The sequence below is a fragment of the Athene cunicularia genome, assembly GCF_003259725.1.
Source record: "Athene cunicularia isolate RWA chromosome 4 unlocalized genomic scaffold, athCun1 chr4_part1, whole genome shotgun sequence".
In the NCBI taxonomy this organism is placed as follows: domain Eukaryota; kingdom Metazoa; phylum Chordata; class Aves; order Strigiformes; family Strigidae; genus Athene; species Athene cunicularia.
The window spans coordinates 41,998,040-42,023,150 of NW_020799098.1; the positions used below are offsets into that span (position 1 = coordinate 41,998,040).

Sequence of the window (25,111 nt, forward strand, 5' to 3'; positions counted from 1 at the left end):
AGTTTGTATGGAGCGTACGATCATCATATGCCAATGTATTAGCACTGATAGACTGTAAAGATGAAGAGGGACCAACAGTGGATGAACTGGCTCGCCAACCACAACAATATGAAGAAAGTCTCTCTTCCCTCCTTGTCGCAGCTTTAGAAAATTATCTCAAGAATTCCAGCAGTTTAAAGAGGACATGTCCTACTCCCCACCTGCACAGAATAGAATTTTGGTTCTTAGGAGCAGTCGTTTCTCTACTTTTCCATATCATGTGACATCATGCTCAGTATATAGACAGAGACGTGTTCACTTATACCTTGTTTTGGTTTGCCACTTGGTGCAGTGGGGATCACTGCTGGGTGTGGGCTGCGTACCAGTCCTGGTTGGTAAGCCACTGCTGCATTTTACCCTTTTGGACTTACTATAGTTACTGTTGTTTTGTTACTATTACTATTTTTTTTTTCAATTCAACCTACAAATTTATCTTTTTTGGTCCTTTCCCTATTTCACGGGACGAGCGGGGGGGGAAGGGGGAGGGGAGAAGTAAATGACTTGGCTACATGGTGATTAGCTACTGGCCGAGTTCAAACCATGACAATGATCTGAGAAGCTGATCAAAGACTGGTGAGGCAAATGGGATGTTTTCTGTCCAGAAGAGATGAGAGAACTCAAGTTTCCAATAAATCTTACAATTACCTGTCGTTTTTTGAGTAATGTTATCTAACACTATCATGTCACCTATTACTGATTACAAGCTCCATTTACTGTTAAATCAACTAATATTTGTGTTAGATATCTTGTTCCTTTCCTGTACAAATGCTGACCATTTTCATAAGTAAGGAAAAGATTTAGGTATATCAACTCATACCAGTGTAAACTAGGACAATATAACAGCTTTCCTCAAATGAGACAGGATCCTTGTTTTTCTGGTGTTAACTCACTTGATCTCACATTAAAAGACCAGAAGACCTAATTGTTAATGACTTTGTGAGAGTGGCAGAAGAAAATGTCTTGAAAAAGGGCATGTTCTCTTTAGTACACCTTTTTTTTTTTTTTTTTTTTTTTTTTTTTTTTTTTTTTTTTTTTTTTTAATATATTAATGCTATCAGTGAATTGATGAAATAAATTTTTCTAGTTTGCCATAACTTAAAGGCCACTCATAAAATTAGTTCAGGAACACAGAGGAAAGGTATCCAAAGTCAAAGGAAGCCATGAGATTTTACGTTGTAACTACAGCTGAGAGCTTTAAGGAAAAATTTCCTTAGAAAATGGCTAGGCAGTTTGCAGCAGTACTATAGCAGGAAGAGGTGTATGTTGGATGGTAGTAGGAAATATTTTAAATTTCTTACTGTTGCAGAGACTGCTGCCTGCCATTAGTCCCTATTTGCAGTTTGCAAAACAGAGGATATTTCAAGAAGATGGAGAGAATGTTAGAAGATATATGCCTCCATCATGGCATCTGCAGGAAGAATTCAACACATTGTATTTTTAGTCCTGAAGAAGAAGAGATGTCTGCAGGGGCATAGAGGAGATTGAATATCAATTGAGAAAAGTTACTTTATTAGCAGTTCTTCAGTATAAGAGAAAAATAAAATTAATGAATTAAAAGAAGACACTGACAGTCCCTTAAGGGGTACAGATGCTTGTGTGAATGAGTCATATCACTTAGGGGAGCAGAAGTCTGGATGTACATTCATTCTCTTCATCTTTTCACAAAGAAGGATAAAATACAAAAGGGAGATTATTCTGCAGAGGTAAAAAGAATACCAGAACTCACAGGACTGCATATATTTTTTTCAGAAAGGACAGTTCAGAGGAAAAAATGCTACCATCTAGTTGTTCTTTTTCTTTTATTATGCTACTTTATGGAAATGTAAGTGAGCAGCATAGCCTGCAAATTTAGAATCATAAATAGTGTGAAGATTCAGAGTTGGAGATAACCTTGTTATCTTGCTCTGTCTTCCTGTGCTCATTTCAAATCTCATTAAAATGTGTCATGACTAAGGAAGAAAAAAGCCCTGTTTATACCTAGTTCTGTTTTCACTTTTATGCCTCTCCTTCAGTTGCCTGCTCTCTTGTTGTTGTTGTTGTCATTACCGTGGTTCTGTCTCTTTAGCCCATTAGAGGTCTGATGGGAGGGAAAGCAGGCAAACTGCACTGCCGTACAGCTACAGCTTCCAGGCCACTCGGTGTCCGGAGCTTCAGGGCATCCCCCTGCTATGTAGCAGACTGACAAATGGCACCTCTGTTTTTCACCTAGGTTTGCCTTTTGCTTTGACTCACACAGAGGCTGTTCTGTAAAAAACAGGGGTTTGACCCATGCTCACGCCTGTTACATAATGATAGTTCACATCCACCACAGGAGCTGTGTGGACCCAACCCAGGCAAAAGCTGAGGGGCTGTGGCCCAGGGCATCTCTGAATTACACTTTTTGGAGATGACAGTGCAAAAAATGACAGTCATGGATGCAACGTGAGAGCGAGCTGTGAACACAGCTGCAGGAGGGCTAGATTGTGTTTACAACTGACTAAATGTTTTCTGTGCCTTGAGACAAAAGGGAGAGGGGAAAAAGAATGCTGCCTTCAATTTTTATATTAATGAGAAGGTGTTTTATGTTTCAAATCTCCTTCAGGAAATTCCAAGGGAGCGATACTACATTTTGCATTAGCTGATTTGGGTTTTACACTTGAAGTCCTACGAGTGCTAAATTGCTTGCATGTTTAATCCATGCAGTACTGTGTTCATTACAAAGAATATAAAGAAGAAGATATATTCTCATGTACAGATATATACTGATCTTTAGTTCACAGAATTATTTGAAACCTGTGATTTTACTAAGAATGCACTTTCGGAGGTAAAAGTAGCTGTTCTTTTCTTTCAATAGCAGGATACTGTAAATCAAACAGAGATTTTATTTTTTCCTCTTTAGTATTTCCCTGAGGCTTATTGCAATGAACTGTTTCATGCCCTTTGACTTTAGTAGCAGGACACTGATGCCTGCAGATCGCTTGCCTGACTGGCTAGATCATTCTGTTCTATTGCTGACCTTGTCCTTACATTCAGTATATTCTCGAAGTGCTGGTACCTATTCTATTTTTAGTATATGAAGCCTGTGATATATGGGCAAGGCCATCTAATTCCACAATCTCTCTCCACTTTGGTGACATTTCGTTCTGATCTGCAAGAATTTGACTGATTTTGGAGAAAACTTACTCCTGCTACTGCCTGCAGGCACGCTATTAGAACCAGCTGCTTCAAAAATGAGGAGACATCCAAGTAAGGTGAGCAAACCCCACCTAAAATCTCTCTTCACCAAAACCAGGGACAAACTCAGCAGCGAACAGGAGGGTCAGGGGGGAAACAAACTTCTTTGCAGTGGGGAAGAGGCAGGGAAAGAACAGATGACTTCTAACTGCCCAGTCTTCTCTGCTCTTTACAAGTCAAAAACCATCCCCAAAAGTCTACTTGTTTCATTCCATCACGAGTCAAAACAGCCCTATGGCCACTGTTCATTGCCAGGTGTCCCTGTCCCTTTCACTTTCAGCTGCCTCTGGAAATGTTTAATGTGGCACTGCAAATTACTGGTAAAAAACTCAGCAGCATTATTTACTATGGTACTTTGATATTTTATTGAATGAAACCATCTGCTCGGGAATGTTTCCCAATGTTGTGGGCTAGATCTAGAATTTATAGCTGCAATATAGCTTGTCTGAGGGAGTTTCACAGCAGAAATGCCACCCAGTGTATCACAAATAAGTGAGACTGGATAAGAGGAATATTGAGAAAGCTCCTATTTCTTACTCTCCCATAAAGAGTCAACTGACTCCTTGATGGTAAAGATTCAAAATGGTTGCATTTTTTTTTCCTCTCCAGTCTGATAGCTATGCTCTATGTGCTCTGTAAACTTGTGATTGAGGGTATTTCCTAATGATTTTAATGGCTCACAGGACATCAAGTGTATACTTGTGGCTGATGGCAAAATGCACTGTAGGCTGATTTGCAGGCATCCTGCAAAGATACTGATAGCAGACAGAAAATGTAGCAAGGTGTAATTTCATTCACTTTTTCTTTTATTCTGAAAGGAATTAGAGTTTTATAATGAGAAGAATAAATTTTGCCCTCTTCAGCTTCTGAATTACATGTTGCTTTGAGGTGAAACAGGAGGCAGCTGCTGATAGAAGTCAGCTCTTGGAGTTATTCTGGGGGGTTTGGAATTTTAGGAATGTATTTTAGAACATCTCAGATATAACATAATTAGCTAAATATAAATAATCAAAATTTTCCTTGATCTGTGATTGTAGACTGGGCCTTCCTCAATAAAGTTTTAAAGACTTCAATGGCATTTGCTTGTCCAAAAGTAAGAAGAAATTTTGAGCCGGAGAGCTGAAAGCAGCTTTATTTATCCTTTTACTCTATCTCCAAACACAACATTTTGTGAGTAGTCTGAAGATGGGGGTGGGGGTGTGTTTCTAAATTTGTTTAGGAACCGAAGTACTTAAAAATTCAGCCTCAGTCCACAAGCAGCTGCAGCTAAGCTTTTCCTAGCTACAGAACAAGGTTATGGAGAAAAGTCACCACCTACAAAGAGGAAGCCAGAGGTTGTAGCAGCATTAAAAGTTAGGCTAGACTCTCACTCAAAGCAGGAATAATTTGGAAATCACAGTGTTTGAGGGCTCCCCTTTTACAGCTTTGAAAATTTCTAAGGATGATGCTCTGCAGTCACAGTGTCTGTGGCACCCAGAAAACCAGCAGTTTCCATCCCAGCTTCCCTAATCACATGTAAGGTAGCACCAAGTTGGCTTTTGAGGATATAGATCCCAGAACCCATGCCATTATAAGATATATCTATTTACCGAATTGCTGAAAAAAAACCCTTTTTTTTTTTTTTTGTTTTTTTTTTTTGTTTTGTTTTTTTTGTTTGTTTTTTTTTGTTTTTTGTTTTTTGTTTTTTTTGTTTTTTTGTCTGGGTGGACCCAGCAGCTCACTCCCATAACTCTGAATTTCATGATAGGAATCTAACAGCAATGTTACCTTTAGAGGTTCTTGCACTTTCTTATCCCACCCACATGTCCCTCCTTTCATCCCACCTCCTTACATCCCCACGCCACTCCATCAGTAGTGCCAATGCAACAGTCTGTAGCACTGCACTGTGATTTTGGTCCAGTAAAATAGCACTGAAAAAATTCCTTATGTCAGGTTAATTCACACTTGTGGTGTAATATGAGTGCCAAATGACTTGTGGAAAATGAAACATGAGGTGGAGGGAGGAACAAAATACATTTTAATGTAGATTTAGTTTTTTCACAATATTTTAATAAATTAAATTAATATAAATGAAGATTTAGGGTGTTTTTTTAATGACTTGATTCCAAAGAAGTCTAGAATTTTTGTCAGCTTTTGTTTAGAATATGTTTTAAGTAGCATGTCCTATTTTTAAATCTCTTCTAAATTAATTTTTAAGTTGGTGGTTTTGTTATATTTTATTTCTGCCTTGATTTTGTCTTTCTAGCTTGGGAATGTCAACAAGAACTAGATCATACATTCAGACTTAGCTTCCTCCTCAGGCTGAGATTTCTCATAATGTTAATATGGTTCAGAAGTGGGACTCTCAGGAGAATGTATGTTAAATGCTTTGGCAAACCTGAACTTCTGTCCATGATTATTTGCTGCCAGTTTCAACTTCAGCTTTGTTTTAACTTGTTGGTTTTAAAGAAAACCATCCTACATGATAGTGATGGCAATATTTTAGGACATATGACATTAATGCAAAATATCTACAAGGCAATAGGGGATGTGCTATAGAGTATACATATTTAACAAGATCACTATGCAAAGGTCATGTTCAAAAGCAATTTATGAACCAACAGAAACAAATACTGTTTCTGCAATCATTTTAATATGTATTAAACTAACTGGTTGGTAAAAATAGAATAGTAGGCATGATATTTTTCAGGCAAATGTGAAGCTGAAAGCATTGTTTTAAAATATGCTAGACATAATCCAGAAGCAATTCAAAACTAAATGAGGATATTTGCTTTAATAAAGAAAACACTGAAAAAAGAGTTTGTTTGTATGTGTATATACACAGAAGCAGCACATCAGTCGAAATATATCTATATAGATGTGAATTTGAGAGTCCATTACTAACAGACAGAGAAGCACTTAGCAAATCTTGAATCAAAACAACTAGATATAATTATCTCACTCTCTGCAATGTAAGGCTTGGTCTACAGTGTCTAACACATTTCAGTCTTTGGACTTGAACACTCTTTGTGTTTGTATTTTTAAACGTAGATACTGCAAACCTTTTCCTACATTTTAATGGATTTTACGGAAATTATATTGGTTTATCTTGGAACACAAACAACTCTCTTAATAAATAACAAAATCCATTTATTAATAAAACCAATATAAAATATTCATAAAACAGTTTTGTAAACCAGAACTATGTCTGTTATATAGAGAGATTTATTTTTTGAAACTATAATAAAAATTTTCTGCTTGGCTCAACTATGAATATATTTGTAAATTTTGCCCACATAGCTATTTTTTTTTCTTTATTAATGCATTAATGATGATTGCTTACTTATTTAAACATATTATCACCTAGAATTTGCCTTAAAAAGCAATAAGATGAGATCTGCTAAATAGGAAATAGCATAAAACTTTATGCATATATATGTATTTATTTTATACATTAAGAATTCTGTAACATTTGTGAAATATCCATTTACTGCCTACTCACCTACGTAAAATTGCTTTTAGTATTCAATTGTTGGTCATAAGCTATTAGGATCTGAAGAAAAGATACTCTAAAAAAATCCAGAATGACCAGAAGTGAACCTATATATTAACTTTCTCCCTGCAGTAAGATTAATATCCTGGCAGCTGAGTTGAATTGTTAAACCACTATGAAACACAGGGAAATTGTGAAAACTTTTTAAAATATTGTAAAAAACATTAAAAGTTAAAAAAAAAAAAATTAGCATTCTAATTTCACTATTCAAGAATCTCGGGGGGGGGTGGGGTGGGGGTAAATAAAGATACTACCAAGCAAACCTCTTGTTACCTTTTTTTTCCCCCCAATTCTTTGGAGACTATTTTGTGGGGCAGAAACATGGTATCATTACTAATAAACTTAAAGTCAAGTAGTAAACTCTGAAAACATCCCATCTTTTCTATAGGCAAGGTCTTTAGGTAGCCCCTTATATTAGGAATATCCTTTAAACTTATGAATGAGACAATATGGTTGACTTCAGGTTGTTTCTTTCTCATCATTCAGTGCAGTTTATATGTTTTCCCCCAAAGACCAATGGTTAGATTTCTTGTCTAGGATAGATTGGGCTATATTTGAATATCTCATATGTCTGTTGAGTTATATCTATAGCCATAATTTTCCAATAATTTCTTAAATCACAATACTTTGGTGTGATTACAGAGACATAGGGCAAAGTCTTGATTCCCCAAAACTGCTCTAATTCACATATGAATAATTAAAGATTCATGGGACCAGTGAGAGATTGACTTTTTTAATCTATTAATCAGGGAATGCACCTGAGGGTCAGAGACCCTCATTTCTATTCCCAAGTTAATACTGTAAATGTGTAAATTGTAATGGTTTTATGAAAGAGAATCTTGAATCCGGCTTTTTCTTCTCAGGTTAATTAGAGCTTTTTACTCTTGATGGCTATTTAATTATTCCTTGAAAAGCAAAACAACGTGATCAGAAAAGATGAAGAGAGGATTTCTGTATGTTCTCTAACTCAATGACTAAGTTATTCTGTAGGATATGAAATACAGTAAGTATTTGAGATGATTAGAGAAAGAAACATAGTTATTTCTCAACCACTTTTTGTCAGGTGCTTGGTTTTTACAAACGTACTGTCAGAACTGCAGCATTGACCTGCATCAAATTTTAGCCTCACTAGCTAAACTTCGTAGCTTTCATGTTGCCTGATTATGATTTTTGTAAGAAAAGTAAAAAGTGGACTTTTTTCTCCAACTCCAAATGATTTCATCAGTGCCGTTAGAATTTGAGAGATGGCAGCTGAATCTAAAGAGGATGGCTCCAAAAGTCTGGAGCTGAAGCAAGGTTTGTATTAATGAAAGGATATCTCCAATGAGCACCATTTATGCTTTGTTACAGAAACACTTATTTTCAGTTCAGCAAAGAACACATGGTGTTCATGCCAAAGACAACTCCTGACTACTCCTACCAGGTGCAGGGACAGATGGACCGTGGGAAGGCAGAATGACATGACTCCTATTATAATTTTTTTTTCTCATGTTGAATTGTCAACTGTCCCATGCAGCAAAAGATTTGAAGCCATGCTATGCTGTAGAGAAGACCAATATTTTCAAAACTGATTTATAGACAATACTTAATATACAGAGCAAAACCCTAACATTTAGATAGCTGTACCAGGGCTGGATGTGGCTATGTAAATGGGAGGGCTCAGCTCCCCATCATCTTTCTGACAGCAATGACTGTTTCTTAGGACTATGTTAACATATCAGTCTGAACTGTGTAATACAAGCATCTAAAATATTTCATTTTTATACATTAAAAAAAAATACAGTTATGGGAGAATCTTATGGCAAGTTACACATAAATTCTTATATCTCACCCAAACTAGTGTAAAAATATATCTCCCTCATAAGATAGCTGACTCCCAAATCTTTCTACCAAGTTACTTTTCAGATGATGATGCTTTTTCTAATTAATTATTTTTTTTTTCCACAGAAAGTCATTTTTCCCATGTTTTTACTGTTTATAGCTTACTTATATCCAAAAATGAAAATCATTATATGGAGATTAGAGAATGTGTTCCGTGAATGTGAGAAACACATCTCACTGCATTGTAACACATCTGCATAAATACTTTGTCTCCCTTGACTACACTGCCATCACAGCTGTATTAAGCTTCACCCTTAACCTGCACCCAAGCAACTACTTTAAATCTAGTTCAGATATGGCTACATGGTACTGAAGGGTAAATACAAACTTGCCATGTGCTGAGTTCTCTGCTGGTGTCTCAGCAGTCAGAGACATGATCACAGCTAAAGTAGCTGCTGCCTTATAGAAAACAGCATTGTTAGAGGTTCCTAACTACTGCCCTTTCTCAGGAAATCAGTGTGAAGACCAGGTCAGAAAGAGCAGGATGGTATGGCTGCAGTTTATCTCAATTCAGAATGTGCTTTGTAATGCCAGATCTATCTAAGTATACATTTATTTGTAAATCTAAAACTATTAAGAACAATCTTAGCAATTTAAAGTGTTCATCTAGCTTTTCAACTCAGTAATTCTCTACATGTTTTTTTCCCTTTATTGATTATTTGGCTTTGTGATGCAAAAGCATTTCACATTAAAATGCCATTGCAAATATAGTTATCAGTGTAGAGGAAAGCATTCTGATAATCTGAGGAAATGGGACTTGCTTCCCACAGTCCATTCAGAAAACACTGTTGTGGTTCTCTAATGTAGGCGAGATCCAAATAGAACTGCCAGTGCTGAACACAGATTATAGGACTAACAAACGTGGTAGTGTAATCGCTAATAATGAGGTAATGTAATCATATGATGACTTAAGAAATCTGCATGCTTGGAAGGTGAAACAATGTAGATTTGAATATGCTAGGCAAGTGGATTGTATTCTGGATAATTCTTCATACATACATGGGTTAACATTTGTTGTAAATTATATCTACTTATATCTGTTTATATTTTGTTGATAGATCATATTCTTGACAAAGAAGAAATAAACTTTCTTTTGCCTTTGGTATTATTTCTGTAATAACCCTATGCATAATGCTTTCAACACTGTTAGTATTATAGTCAGATCAGACATTTCTATTTCACATTTCTAACAATTAAAAATTTTGTAACAAATTTACCTTTTTCTAAAGAAGTGTTCATAGCTTATGTAAACACAATTCCTATACTGTGTAGTTGTGTATATTGACTGAACTGCTTTAAGGTGTGAATATGTGACTGTTTTTCTTTTATTATGATCATATTATTTTCTGCCGTCTTAGACCAATGCTGCGTGTGACTTTGGTGAAGATGGTTTGGAAAAGAACATAGTTCCTTTCTGCACAAGGTTAGGCTTTAGCTGTCAGGGTAGAGATTCATGACAATTATTTTATAATTCCTGAATTATGAAAGTATGTAATCATGCAGACTCCCTCAGCTGTGAACTAAATGTTGTGAGAGATGTAATCAGAATTTAAAGAGTGACATTAAAAGAAATAGTGCTTCATCTGAAAAAACATAAAGTACTCAACAAGACCATATACAATGCTGACTGCACTGAAGTTGTGCCTATTTAAAAGTGATGAGGTTTTGTTTGTATCTTTCACCATTCTTTTTTTTTTTTTCTTTTTTCCCTCTGTGTTAAAAGAAAATACTTGAAAGAATCTACAGTTTGACAAAGCTTTATACAACCTGCATACACTGCTGTCTTTAATTTACTGGCAACCCATCCTCAGGTCATTCTCTAATACCCATTAAGACACTTCTGGGTTTTAGTTTATTGCATTTAAAGTTAGTGTACACGTAAATGCAGAGCTAGGTTCCCTACCTATAACACAGTCAAGCTGCAGCAATATTTTCTTTAAAATTACTCTTCCAACAATATGGTAGCAAATAAATTATTGCAGTATTGCAAGCGAGAGACAGAAAGGTTGACAAATCGTTACTTCTTGAGACTCTGCAGTTCATAGAGTGGAAGCAGTTGTGTATTCATTGGCTTATTCACCTATAACTCAGGTCCTACTTGTCTGTAACTATTATGCTACTGAAGATCAGATAACTATCAAACTGTAGCACCATGTTCTGGCTTAAAATTTCAATGGGTTTTGTGCAACCTGTTTTTTTACAGTATCACAGGCTCCAAGAGCTACACAAACTTAAACTGCCACTTACATTGAATTATTTGTGGCTATTACAATCTGTTTTAAATGTGGAGAGGCAAGTGTATTTCTGGAATTGGAAGCCTATCTGTACAGAGCTGAGTCATAGAAAGAATTCTTTAACTCAGAAGATCACAAAATGAAGACAGGAAACAGTTTTCTTACCAATCATCCACAACATCTGCAGAAGTTAAAGTCTATGGCACAATCTCCAATAGTGTGAAATTAAAAAAAAAAAACATACTGCTTTTAAAAAAAGATATTTTTTTTACCTTCAAGATATGAGTTATTCCATGTGTATTCTCTGCATTGTTTTGCATCTATGAGCTAGGCATATGACTCCAAGGCAGGGGTGATTTGCAGACCCTTCAAAACAAGGAGGCAGAGTTAAATATCTGACAATGAGATTCTGCACGATTACATTAGTATGATTGCACATAAGCCAGATAATACACATTCAAGAAATGAGTGTGTGTCAAATGCCACATCTTTTTGCAATGTGAAGATTCCAAATGGGGCATATGGGACTGCCTTAAGGGAGCATCCACATAAGCCTATTCTCTAAGACAGCGTTTCCTGAACAGTGACTGTGTCTGCAATCAGTGGTCACCATGTTTACTTTAGCAATAGATTTGATATTTATGTTAAACTGCTGGCAACATTTCACTTCTTACAAGTAGGACATCAATATAAAAGTCAGTGTGAACATGACCTCATTTTTTGACAACCTTCCAAGTCAGGACAGAAAAGACAAAAGTTGGTGGTACTTTTCAAAAGCCCACCAGTCATACTGATAGACTTTTCAGTCTACCTTACACACTTTATTGAAATATTATTCCAAAAGCCTACTTCACATTGAATATTGGCAGTGACGTCACGGAAAATAGACATTTACTGTCAATTCATCAGTGTACAAAAGTCTGTCCATTAATAAAATGTTTTAAACCAGTAGGATAATTATAGTGAAGGCTAGTTTTCTTGAAACAAAGTTGAAAGTGACATACTGTAATGTCCTGATGTTTCATCTAAGAAGTGAATGAGTGTAATTTGTACAGTGGATGCTAGTTCTTACTATTGAACACTGCTATAGACATATGCTGAATCTTCATCATCTAAATAAATTCCTTTTGTATTAATTTCCAGTCAACTGTTAGGCTACCTATGAGCTCAAGGAATAAAGTATATGTGTCTGCTGAAAACTGCTTTGCTATTAGCTTTCCTCACAGACAGTGAGCTTTTAGGATCTTTTTCTAGTTGCGTGTCTGTCTTTCCTCTGCCCAGAAACAATAGTCTTTCCTTTGTTCATTTAGCTCACTCTATGACTATACAATATTTATTTACAGTGATATAAAATACTATTAAGTATGTGATTTATTTTAAAACACCCTGAGTTTTCAGTTCCTCAATTTTGTCTTGCTGACCCATGACTTTTTTCAACAGTTGTACGTACTTTAAATGCTGTCATTTTCCTTGCCTTCTTTTTCACCCCGTGTTGTGTGCTGATGCCCTCAGCACAGGTCTCCCCATACACAAGAACCTTCCTTTAGCCCTACATTAATTTGTTTAGAAACTTATGAACAAATTATAGAAAGTATAGTGGATTGCCAGTTAGGTTAGTATAAAAAGATACTGCTTTCAACTGGGACTTTAAAGTGCATATTTTGGCTATTATATTCTAGTGCTTTAGGAAGATGAGGCAGTCAGATGTTCTCCATGAACAGCTGTGGAAGTTGTGATTAATAAGCTCCACCTGAAGGTAATGAGAACTAATTTATTTGGCATTTTTATCAATGTACCAAACTCCTCTTTCTACTATATTTTTTAGGAAATAATGAACAAATATTTTTGGATAATAGTACGAGAAATATAGTCCAAGAAAAAAGTGACCATACTGCAGCAAGTTCAGTGAAGGACCATGAGGATGATTAAGGGACTGGAGCATCTGTCATGCAAGGGGAGGCTGAAAGACCTGGAGATGTTCAGCCTGGAGGAGAGCTTCATCTTTTGACTTATCCAAACTCCAACTGGACATGGTTCTGGTCAACCTGCTCTAGCTGGCCTTGCTTGACCAGGAAGGTTGGACCAGAGCATCTCTAGAGGTCCCTTCCAGCCTCAACGATTATGTGATTTTATGATAGGGTTATTTTTATTTTTCTGTGTTCCTGAATTCTGAGCATAGTATTGCTGACAATTAGCTCTGTTCTTCTTTTCACCAGATGTAAAGGTTCATTTCCATGCTCTCCTGAGTGTTCACTTAAACTGATTAAAACCTCTTAGTTAAAAATTAAAAGCAGTCCAGATAAATGAGATCATGATAATTGGAGAAGAAAGCATTCCAATGATCTGATGAATTCTTTAACTGTGACCACACTTCAGGGACATTTCATCCATATATCATGAAAAGATCTCTAGATTTTAATGATGGTCTAGGGTACTTATAAATTGCTATAGTATCTGTAAGTTTCTGGAGGCACCTTAACATCTGCTAAGCTTATACATCCCCTAATAGAAACATACTTGTTTCATTATGGAGCTAAAATTTTTGCCCTTTTTACTCTTCTGCAGAATTGACTTCATACATGCTCTTTAGAGGTGAAATAAAGAGAAGAAATCTATAGATTCTAGCAAACAAAAGCCCTGCAGGGGAGTTAAATGACTAAACACCATTCTTGGCACTACGTTAAAGTCTCAGAACTATCTCTGAGTTGAAGGAAGCTGGTCTACCTCAGCTGTACTGTCTTTAGGAAGCCTACACTTGAATTCTCTTGGCTTCCACAGAACATGACAAAAATCTCAGGGAATCTCTGTAATTTATCTTTACAAGAATGAAGAGTGACAATGGCTTACCTTACTCTGTCCTGCTAATTCTTCAAGGGAATACTGAGACTATGAAATTCAGGGATTAATAGAAAATATATACATGGCTGGCAGTTTTTTCTTAATCTATAAATCACATCCCAGTGATAGAGGCCTAAAGATGTTGAGATTGCATCAGCCATGTAAAACTGAAAAACCTGGTTCTGAAGAACCCATTAAGTTGCAGGGTAATCTCAGAGGGGCCAGCACTCCTTGGACAGCATTCAGTTCAGCTTCAGGGTTCCCTGGGAGCCTACAGCTGTAATTTTCCATGTATCCAGGACTGACCCAATATGCTGCTCCATGCTCATTTTCCATCTAAGACTGACAAGGACCTAGCATCATGTTCTCTGAGTGATCTTAGTCTTTTGATAATTCTCAGGTCATTCTCAGGCATTTAGTGTAATTGTGATCACTCTAGATTTGATTTCTGCTGAAGAAAGCAAATGTAGACCCACCTGCTCTTTACATACCAGGTATTGGCTTCATAGGCAGAAAACCTGTGTTCAATTAATTCCTGAAAGGAGTTGATTGGGTTGGTTGTGCAGTGCTCAGCAAAGGCTTCAGGGTGTGAGATACAGATTAGACTAATGTAATTTGGCAGGGTGGAAGGTTTTGGAAACTTGCATTTTACTTATTCTCCTTCACTCTGTCTCCCTCTCCCACTCTGCAGTGCCACATATGGTTCTGTTTTTTTCCAGATAGTTTTTTTCCTAGCTGTGTTTACTAAATCTCATCCTTGAAAAAAAAAAAAAAAAAGAAAATAAAAAAAGAAAATAAAATTGCTCAAATGTTTCTTGGATAAAATATTCACAGCACAACATGTAGATTGAGATAAATAAACTAAATCTTGCTACATCTGCTACTGTTTTGAACTGAAATTCATAGAATAGTTTGGATTGTAAGGGGCCTTTAAAGGTCATCTAGTCCAACCTCCCTGAAATGAACAGGGACATCTTCAACTAGATCAGGCTGTTCAGATCCCCATCCAGTCTGACCTTGTGTGTTTCCAGGGATGTCATCTACCACCTCTCTGGGCAACCTGTTCCATCATTGTTTCTCTCAACTATTGTTGTTCATTTGTGTTGCTGTGTATGTTGTATTAACACAACTGCTCAGGGGATCGTGCTATACAATGCAATTCGAATGATCCCTGCTTAAAAAAAAAAAAAAAATTTCTAAGATATTAATTTAAATCAGCTGAGTGTTCTGGTTTGAAGTTCCCCAAAATAGTACAGTTTTGTGAGAATGACATAGGGAGGAGGCTGAAGGGCTGAGTATGGCTGGGAATGAGAAAGATGGGAGAGAGGAAAGGACAGTATTTCTTAGGACATGTCTTTTCTGGACAAAATGTATCCTGCACCTATATGCTCAGCTTCCTCTGTGAACATACTGACAGGCAAGTTTGTATTGATGGAGCTCTCATTTTCCTCTCTTTGTCACTAAATTAATTTTGAAAGCTTTTTTTTTACCATACAATGGGAAACCCTCATCTTTTAACTTCACAAAAATGCCTGAGAGCACTCAAAATTGAAAGTGATTGACTCACCAGGCTGTAGTGCCTGCCTCCAGTTACATCAGCCACTTAAATATGACATACTTGTCCTTGGCCTCTCATTTCCTGGTAGCCCTACTCCTACCTCACAATGAGCAACTACATTGTTTTAAATGGTATTATAGGTGGATACTTATACATGTAAGTATGTTCCATTTTGGCCCTCTTTAAGAACTGAATGGTTTGGCCATTCTCGTGAGATGCCCAATAATGACAAGGCTGTAGATTAAGGGTACATCTTCAATGCCAAATCAAAATAGAGGCATACCTAAGAAGGTATTGCAATACAGCAGAAGTAGTGGGATAACACTGTTGACTACTTAGTATGGAAGACAGCCAGCTGACTGGTTAATTTGTTCTCCTTCTCTGCCTGTATTTTTCCATCATGTTATCTGTGCTTCAGCTGCTGCTGTACTTGTTACTTCTTGTTGACTATTCTTACCTGAAATGGATGAAAAGTCACCAGTGGTAGAGAGTTTACTTCAGTATTCACTAGTGGCTAATTAGGAGGAGTAAACGGAATAGACTTGAAAGAATTTGGTGCTGATTCTCTTGTGTCATTTCTGACATCTTAAATCTCTGCAAATATCCTGCCATTCTCACTTCAGCTCCCATGAATGACATTTATAACTTTCTGGTTTAGTTTTTGTTATTTTTCTGTACAGAATAATACAAATTATTTAGTTCATTTGATAAAAGTAATGTGAAAAGCAGTGTGTTTCCAGGAATATATTCATGCTCAGTGTTCTTCCAGAAATGATGACTAGTAACCATAAATCAAAGTAGATGCACAAAAGTGTAGACAAGAGTAAGGGAACTGGCTGTCAAATCTGTTCTCTGAAAATAGATCTCCTAGCTGTAGTCATGAATGATGCAAAAAAAAAAAAAAAAGAACTTTGGGTTTTATTGTGTACCTCCAGTATTAAAATGGAATGTTGTTAAGGTGATTATCCTGCCATTATTAACACCTTCCAAAAAGCAATGTCTTTCATAAAAATAATGCACTTACATATTTGAGAGGTTGCCAGAAGCAGAAAATTTTTTTCTTGCACAGGTAAAGAAGGTGATCAATCACTCTTCCTATACTTCTTAGAAATATTATTTTTATATTATTTTTTTTCTTTTTAAAGTGCCATTTAATTCTCTGAACCAATAGAGAATGTGTTCTCCAAACCTGTAGATTAAAAAAACCCCCAGAATTACTCTTAAACTAAAAAGAATAAAAAGTATTATAGCACTTTTTCAACACATACATTGAAAAAGTTTTCGAAAGAAAACAGCTTCCTACCTAACATATATGCCCAAATCTCAGATGCTTGGAAACCAGATGATCCTATTCTTTACCTCGATAATTTTTGAAGAATGTCATGTATTATCATGAGACATTTGCTGGCAAAAGTCTGGGGGAATAGTAGCATTATTTCTGCATTTCCTACTTCTTGACATTTAAATTATACCATTTGGACATTATTCAAAATCCCTTGACATAGCTACAGCAGGTCGCATCCACTGAAATGAGATAGTTGAAAATTCAGTGACAGAAGAAAAAGGAACCTAAAAAGTTTGATTAAAGTGATGTGTAGCTGCTTCAGTCATTACAATGTCACAGCAAAGTTATGAGACATTTCCATTTTTAACAATCTTAATGAGTTCAGGTCCTGCAGTCCTTATTAAATTACAGTCCAATTGAATAGTCAGACTCAGCCTTTATTTCTGAGATGGAGGAATACATGGTAATGTGATCTATCTTGGGAGTTAAACTGGATGCTGTTAGTAGTATCAGTACTAATAATGTGAGTAGTATAACACATAGGTATGTTCTCTATGTAGAGTTCTTAAGCTTAACACTGTCACTGGCTGAAAGTTTCTGAAGCAGTAAAACAATTTAGCTGCCATTTCTCCTTGAACATCAACTGTGAATAAGTGCCCAATTAAAAATTACATACAAGAATCCAAAAAATAATTCCGTAAGAAGGATAGAAATTGGTCTTAATTTAAGGAAATTTTAGAAATAATTAGCTTAGTCTTTTACAGAGTTTTCTAAAACCATAATAGCTTTAAATTTTTTTAAGCAGTCATGGGACATTTTTGGCTTGTTTTTACATACATGCCTATATTCACTACCAGGTGAGGAGTTTGCTGCTTTATAGAAACCTGCTTGCAGAAAACATAGCAGATACAAAAGTGAGAACTTTCTCATCCTGCTTATTTCAGTTAGGCATTGTCATTACACTAGTTTAACAAAAAAGTTGACGTTGCTAAATGTTTTCTTAAAATATGTAAAAATTAATATCAGCATGTTAAGTAAGTATAAACCACGTTTAAATATATTTAAGTGTGTATACGCAGGATTTCAAACCAGCTTATTCAAATCATTGCTAACATATTTAAATTAGATCAGTTCATTACCTAACCAAAAGCAGACTTGCATGCAATTTATATAGTACTTGCTCGTGTAAATTTTTACTGTCTTTTAACTTTCAAAGATTAGAATTGTACAGATTAACATTACATAATGTTTTGTATATAATAAATTTTATGAATAAAAATATAGACAACAATAATTTATGGGCAGGGGGAACAAGTTTTTCAATTTTTTAAAATTTTCACTTCACATTTCATACTATAAATGTGTAAAATTGGTTAAATAAAAAAACAATTCTTACTCTGAGACTACTTTAGGACATAGACAAATTACTACCAAATGTACAAGCATTTCCAACTATGATTACAACACATAATCTTTAACAGTTTACAATCCTTTAAAATGTCTATTATCAAACTTTGATTTAAAAATAGCATTTGTACGTGATAGTGGCCCAGTGAAGCATCATGATGCATAAATGTTGTATGGTACATATTTTTTAATATGAAGTCATTAGAGTCCTGAGAAATGATTGTGCACTCTAATTTACTGTAGGACTGACTTGGAAATTTCTCCAGGTGTACTTTCATTTTTAGGATTGCTGATTTTTGTCTTTGTTTTATATTTTCATGAAGCTGTGTATATATTTTAAAAATTTTTTAAAAATATTTTTTCCTTTTCTTTATGGACACTAGGAGAACTAAACTACTGAGTGCCTTAAAAATAAAATAACTCTGCTGATAAAAGGCAAAGCGGTTTCTTACTACAACTATGCTTTTAATGTCTAGTTAAAAGTACTGTCAGACCATTAATGAAGGTACAGTGCATCTTCACCATCTCATAAAAGTATCTTTACCTCAGAGCTCCACTTAGTAAGGCACATCTGGAGAAAAAATAAAATCTATCCTTATTCTGCTTCAGCAAATTATTGTCATCTTAAGAGTACAGAAATGAATTACAAATTACCATGTTTTTTAGGTTTCTTTTTTCCTCCTTTGAAACCTATATCCCTACCCAGAGAATTTCTTTTAAGAAAGAAAGCAGTATAGCTAAGATAATCTTTGTACATAGCTACTTTAAGACTTCTGAAGACCGTATCTTTTATTTAGGACTATTTTCATGCAGCTGTGTGGACAAACAAATAAGCCAACAAGTGAGAAGCAGGTATTAGAGTCACCAGTGGAATTTAGGCATGGCAATACTGGGCACTGTCATATCGAATCATGGGCATTGAAATGGCCACCGTAATTCACAAACAGAGTTTTGGCATTTGGCCTCCTAATAATGCAGAAGAGCAAAGGAATTCACAGGAGCCAGTGTGCTGAAGGGAAATATACCCTGAAGAAACAGCTGATGAAGAGGGGTTCTTGTTTACCTTTCGGTGTCTGGAGGACTTAGATGTCTAATGCTGCACTAGCCATAGATGCTTATTTTAATTTGGGTTTTACAAGCCTTAACTTGTCTTAAAATTAGAACTATAAGTCTTACAGTGACAACTTTATTTCTACCACTGTACCATTTCTACACTACTTCAGAAGTCTTTCCTGTAGTATAAACTTTCTTACACTATTTCTTGGAACAAAATTTCTGCTTCAGAAATGGCCTGATCATGTCAGCTACAAAGCTCCTAAAGAAAAAAACCTTGGACAATGCAAAACACTACATTTACATTTTCCCTTTATGCATCATATAAATTGTATGTGCTGTTATTGCACATTATGGTTTTCCACGGGATATCTTAAAATTACTTTTGTTGTGAACCCAAATCTTATTTTTATTTTCAAATCTTTATAACTTTTTGCATGGCACAAAGATACCAGTTCTTTACAAGATGAATACATGAGCGAAGTCAAACACAGGTATTTAGCTTTCACATGTTTTTCAGTCTATATTTCAAAACAGCAACTTTTTTAGGCTAAAAAACTGACTTTTATGCATTTCTCTAAACATTAGTCAGCTAGCTATCTCTAGTTATCACTTTTTTGTTTTGTTTTATACTTAATTAAAAGACATTTTATTTTAAGGATATTTTGGGGTTTCCTTACCAATGAATAACCTATGATTTGATTTAGTTCCCATATAGCTTTGAGGACTGTGATGGTACCTGGGTATACATAGATTTCACATGGCTATGTAGAATATTTGGCTTTAAAAGATGCAGAGTAAAGAGAGGTCAGTTACATTACTCAGCATTACTGATAAGTAGCTAAAAAAACAGTACTAGTTTAACACTCAATCACCCTATTTTCATGAAATTTGTAAGATATATTGCAGAATTGTTTTACTGAAAAGACATTTTGATTATTGATAATTTAAAACTTTGTAGATATTTAAACCATAATTATTACGATAAAAGAATGAGCAGCTGATATTTGGTTAATGAATTCAAGACTAAAAGGCCTAAAGGTCTCTGACAGTTTGGCAAATACTGACTGCGTCTCACTAGTATCTGGTTGTCAGCATCAATTACCCTGCCCATGTAAAACTGGCTAAACTGAGATGTAACTAACGGTTGGATATGTGAAAACCAGAAGCTTCCTACAATATGTCTTGAATTTGGGGATATAGTGAGTAACATTAGTCTTGCCATAATAAAAAGAATTTAGAATTAAAACATAGAAATATTTCCATAACTTTATATTGTAGATCTTTATGTCTCAGAAAATCATCCTTTTCAAAATATATATATTTATATCAACATAAAAATAAATTTATATGATTTTCCACTATGATAATATAGAGACATCAATCTAAGGAAAGCTGTGAGGTTTTTAAAAGTATAAACATAATATTATATGACCTAAGGTGCTGCAATTATTTTTAAATTTTATGTCCAAATCAGATAAATTTGTAGCTGCTAAAACTTCTGTGTTTTCAAGATCCTTAGTTTAAAAGAATAAATAAAGCAAAATCCTCACCTGTCTTTTTAAAGTATCATGAGTCCACTTTCAAATAAAACATTTGAACTGGGAATAACAGAAAAACAATTGAGGAAAAAGCCTACTAAAAAGCAATGAAAAAAAGCAGAAGTGAGACCTGTCTCATTTTCATGCATTGATTCACCTGGTATGGAAGGTGAGAAGCAAATTGTGCACTGGAGTGCAGGCAGCACCAATTTTTCTTTAAAAATGCTGGTAAAGGTAATCCTTGTACAGTGTCAGTAGTTTCTAGGAGTGGGTGTAGCCCAATCTGAATGACAGATACCACATGCAGCAACATGGAGACTCTAACTGAGATTGCATCTCAGAAATTAGAGGGGCATGCAGCATTTTCTTCTTAAGCAACACACCTGTACAAGGACCTCACTCAGACACACAGTTTGGTGCATGTGGATCTCTCACTACTGTAATGCGATGCTTTTCTTTTTACCAGAAGCTCTGAATTGTTCGTGCTGTGCTAGTACAAACCACTAGAATTGTCCAGACAAATCTAAATATTCAAAGTTTTACTTCATGAAAACAGCCTCTTTGGTCATGATATGAGTTTTTTAACTGCCCCATAATAAATGGGAATTAAAAGTCAGAAAAGCCCTCCAGGTTCTTTGTGCAGGAAAGCCTGCACAAAGAGTTCATAAACTCACAGCTCTGAACCCAAGGACAGTGCTGGGACTTCAATAGTGTCCAAGAGATGTTGCTGGAAGCCTTATGATGTTGCCTGCTCTTGAGTGCAACAGATCAGAGTGAAGTGTCCTTCCACTAGATGTGTCTGTGCCCATTTGGCTAGCTATGCCTACAGCACATTTAAACTTATTCTTTAACATCTCCATACATTTATTAAATTAGCGATGGATAATTTTTCTCCCCCTGAACTTCTTGTTAAAGACTATTTTCACTTCAGTGTTTTATTGCTTTTTAAAATATATATATTTAATACTTTTGGCTATGAACATTGGCACTTCTCACGTCCCAAGACGTTACAAATGCCTGTAAACATATGGATAGTAGGGGCTAAGGGCTGAATGGAATTATTGTACCAGGACCTTCATTTTTCTGCTCAGTCATTAACAAGAAAGAATAAAGTGTGAATATGAAAAATTAAATTCCCATTCTTTTAGATATACAACCTTTTTGCATAACACCACCTCTACTACAAGAGTATTTTCAATAATTTAATCCTTTGGAATTCTGGGAATATCTTTATTTCTAGCAAAGTAAAAGAAACCAGTAGTACAAACCAAAATTGATGGCTTTTTAAAAAGAGTGTTTTAAATGGCTTCTGCAAGAAGGGCTAAGCATTTATTTTCATTTACAAATAGCAAGCACTTTGGGTTCTAATTATTCACAATTATTATAAAGGCTTTCTAAAATAAGACATAATAGTTTAGCAGTTTAAAGAGCTGCTTGATACATTGAAATGAAAAGTGAGAGTATGAAAAATACATTTCATTACTTCCTGCTGCCTCAGTGTCTTGGGGCACTATGTTTCCAGGGAGAAATATTGCAAATAAAGTCACCCACAGAGCAATTTTACGGTGGACATTTTCCCTTGGTGAATATAGCAATTTGACAACTTCTTCTGCATATAGGCATGCTGTACTGCACTATATTTGAATGTCATTTAGTGAAGGAAATGAAGAATTACAAGAAAAGGGCTGAGTCTCAGCAGATGTTAGAGAATTGGAGTGAACAAGAGGAAACAATTATTTACTTGCAATAAGTGGGGAGTGCAATCTGCAATGGACAGATTGGATTCCTGCGTTCATGGGTGACCAATAAGGAATTTCTGATATAACATTGCCACAATTACAGATCTGTCTTGTTTGAACCATAATAAAGTTGGGGACTGAACAGCTTAAAATGTGTAAAAATCTTCTGGTCCCTTTGAGCCTCCAGCATTCTCGCAAACATTGTAGGGGAGTAGACCAAAACAAAAATTGATGTTTCTGCATTGTTTGGGGACTGCAGTTGCTTCCTCAGCTGCACAGAGTTACTTATGGGCTTAAAAGTCAAAGACAAACCCTACAGAGAATTGCTGTTTTTCCTCCCCAAAACAGCACCGCAACCTGTGCTGCCTATTCCAGGGGGTAATCATAGCAGCTCTTGGGAGATGGGAACTTTCTTTGCTGTATTGTCTTGAATTACAACATCGTCAGTGAATTACAGCCTTTCCTGCAATAAATTTCATGGTGACACCAGGAACCCGCAAGTCCCATGGATAGGAGAAGATGTTTTCAGTGCTGCCATAATCTTGTTTTTCAGGCTCTTCTGCTCTACCATCTAACCCAGCTTCTAGTGACTTCAGATCTTTGTGAGTAGCAAAAGCAGACCATAAGAAAATCAACTCAACTTTTAATTTGAACATTATAAATTCAATTAAGAGCTATTTTTGTACACTGTAGAGAGAATTTTTAACCTAAAACCTGAAAAAAAAAATTACAAACATTATCCCGGTATTACCATTATCTCCTATCATATTGTTGGCTCTCTGCCAAGAGCTTTCCAGTATAGGCATGGAGAAGAGTTGGGTCTACAGCTGGCTCACTAGGCTTATTTAGTATAGTTCTGCTGCTGCTGCAAGATATCGTGAGGCAAATGCTGCTTCATTAACTATCCATACATGAAACTGTTACCCCCCCAGCTAGCCCAAAATTGTCACCCTGGTGAAAAAGGGCATGCTTATATAATTAAGGCCCATTTCTGAGATCTCTTCTCTCTCAAAAGATCAGTAGCAGACAAGAGGCCAAACCCAAGTAGAAACACTGGAATGAAAATAATGGGTAGAAATTATGTTTCTTCATACCTGGAGTAAATGAAGAATGAAAATTTATTTCTACTGGGGGAGGAGGTAAATTTGAGCTTACAACTTGGAAAGAATACTTAGTGGAGAGTCTGGGAGAATGATCAAGGTGCCAGGTACCCTGGAATCATGACACTACAACACAGCAAAAGCATTAAGCAGAATACATGTACGAACAACACTACTAATTTGAAAAGAAACTTGTAGAAATCACTACAGAGCAATAGGAGCAATATAAATAACACCTGTTTCCAAGCCTAATTGATTTTTAAAAGCTAAAACTTGGCACAAGATTTGAGCATAAGAGGCAGAAAGCAACAATTCTAGGAATATTTTACTGCATAAATTTCAACCACATAAATTCCTTAATATTTTGTATCTGAACCATGGTAATAATATTTGGCTAATGTGTTTTACCATCTTCTTTGATAAAGAGAAGCAAAGCATAGTTATTAACACTCATTCTGCTATTTTTTTCGCTGATGGTATTGACTAGTGATGTCATAGTTTAAAGAACTTGTCCTTTACTATGAAGAACTATGTTTTGCTTGGGAAAATGCTACTTCTTATAATACTAGTTATTTCTTGATGTTGTCCTATACTTCAGAGATAGGATAAATCAATTTACATGCTTAATAATGTCACTGAAGTTACCATTTAAGAGTGTCTTAGAAATTACATCAAAAATTTTCACGTCAGAGATAGGTAAAGTGACTAATATAAGATCAAAATAGTAACTTTGTGTCTTAGCTTCACATTTCACTATTTTTAGATTTTTTGAAAACCATCTTAAGGAGTTTTTATATCTGTTTATATTTGTGAATAAACAAAGATACAATGAAAAAAAGCCCTAACATTGCATCATTTGTAATGTACATGGAACCAGAGGCTGTGCTTTTGATCTAATCTAATTTCAGACTTCCTTGGTTTCTGGATTTTAACAGATTTGGTACATATCTTACAATTAAATGCAACTTGCATTGGTGTTTGTAGGTCTTGCCTTATATATTTGCAACATTATATTACTTTCAGATTTCTCAGACTTCTCAGAAACTTTAGAAGCTCTTCTAGGAAATTGTTGTTGCTGTCTGCTCCAGCTAAGGCCTACAGTTATTTAGGATGGCTACTGAATGTGATTCTTATACATGTATTGTAGGTAACTTCAAAAGGTAAAATTCATCAGTCAGTGAAAATTAATGCCAAATGCTATGGTTTTTAGTTAATGTTTAATTTCTGCCTGCGTTTTTCTGTCATGCATTTATTAATTTTTAAAAGTACAGTCATGATTGCAAATAATTTCAGATAAGCAGTGTAAGAATTGAGTTAAGAAATTAGGATAAGCTAAGAGAAAACATTGGGGAGTTTGAATCATCCATGGGGGATAAAAAGCAGGGGTACCTGAGAGAGGAATACTCAGGAAACATTTGCATGTATTAGTCATGCTTATGCATAGATTTTACTGCTGCTACACATAGGGATCTGGCTGGTTCTGTTCTTAAGACCTAACTCTTGCTGCCTTTGTTCTTCTGGATTTTCTGAATGTATTTCAAGATGTCCTTATTACGCAATTAATTGTCAAAGCAAACAGCGCTGCAGTAATTCCCCTTAGCTTTTACTTCAGTTTTACTTAAGTAATGTTTTCTATTCTTAGTTATTATTTAGGAGAGCAGCAGATACTCTGGAAAAATTCTCTCTTAACT

General features: G+C 35.5%; 1 long non-coding RNA gene across 1 annotated transcript in view; it reads right to left on the reverse strand.

Annotated features, from left to right (window-relative positions):
• LOC113479371 overlaps positions 1-16,654 on the reverse strand; it is a 55,008-nt gene extending 38,354 nt beyond the window's left edge. Inside the window, exons 1-3 of the long non-coding RNA XR_003398238.1 lie at positions 16,599-16,654; positions 16,320-16,484; positions 11,172-11,265 (exon numbers count right to left, since the gene is read on the reverse strand). This is a non-coding gene — a long non-coding RNA (uncharacterized LOC113479371). The remainder of the gene's footprint in view (positions 1-11,171; positions 11,266-16,319; positions 16,485-16,598) is intronic.
• Positions 16,655-25,111: the final 8,457 nt, after the last annotated feature.